General features: G+C 29.4%; 1 protein-coding gene across 1 annotated transcript in view; it reads left to right on the plus strand.

The window, feature by feature from the left end:
* The window catches only part of COL5A2 (collagen type V alpha 2 chain), a 220,624-nt gene that overhangs the window by 60,384 nt on the left and 159,408 nt on the right, over window positions 1–832 (plus strand). The window lies entirely within an intron of this gene.

Genomic DNA, 832 nt, shown 5'->3' on the forward strand with positions numbered 1-832 from the left:
CCTACTTCCGTAGTGATACTGCCTCGGAAACCCAAGGAGGGGTCGCTATGAGTCGGGGCCGACTCGACGGCAAATAACAACAACAACAACATAGCATATATATCATTTTTGAGAAGTATGTGTTTAAGATTCTACTAAGACATTACAGAGAGCACTAAATAAAAGGTTCTATTTTAATAAGCATGTGTTACCATAGAATTTTGTCTAGAACAGTTCATCTAAGAAAGAGAAATGTCAGTGTAGAAGGCCTCAATTTTATTCTAGAGGTTAATGATTTGATGATAGAAATTTCTAATGCTACACTTCTGAAGTGCCTTAAAACCACTAAATACCTAGAAAGGAAAATTGGAATGTAGAATTTAGGTCTCAACACATAGAAAAAAATAACCTATTTTTCATTTCTTGCATTCAGAATATGTTGATTCTAGCCAAATCCAATTTAATATGATAATTAACCCTTATCATGTATGATTTTTTTTGTTGTTAATAATGTGCTAGATTATATTTTGAAATATTACATTAGCTTTTTATTCAGACCTCTGCATATTGCAATCTATGTGACTAATAAAAAATAATAGACTTTCAGAAATAAATAAAATTTAGTCACAATACTAAAAATATTTACAAATAATATATTTTTAGAATGTGGTAAGCCAAAAGTTTGTTATCAATAAATATTAATATTTCAGCCTTAATAATTACCAGCTCTTACTGCATTTTTTTACTTGCAAAATAATCTTATTTGAAGTCTGTAGGAATTTTATTTCAGTTGTTTTCCAAACTAGTTTCTGAAGCAACATATAAAATGGTGGGAATGATGAGATAAACTTCA

The sequence above is a fragment of the Orycteropus afer genome, unplaced genomic scaffold (assembly GCF_000298275.1).
Source record: "Orycteropus afer afer isolate SDZICR_OR568_19922 unplaced genomic scaffold, OryAfe1.0 scaffold00001, whole genome shotgun sequence".
Taxonomy (NCBI): domain Eukaryota; kingdom Metazoa; phylum Chordata; class Mammalia; order Tubulidentata; family Orycteropodidae; genus Orycteropus; species Orycteropus afer.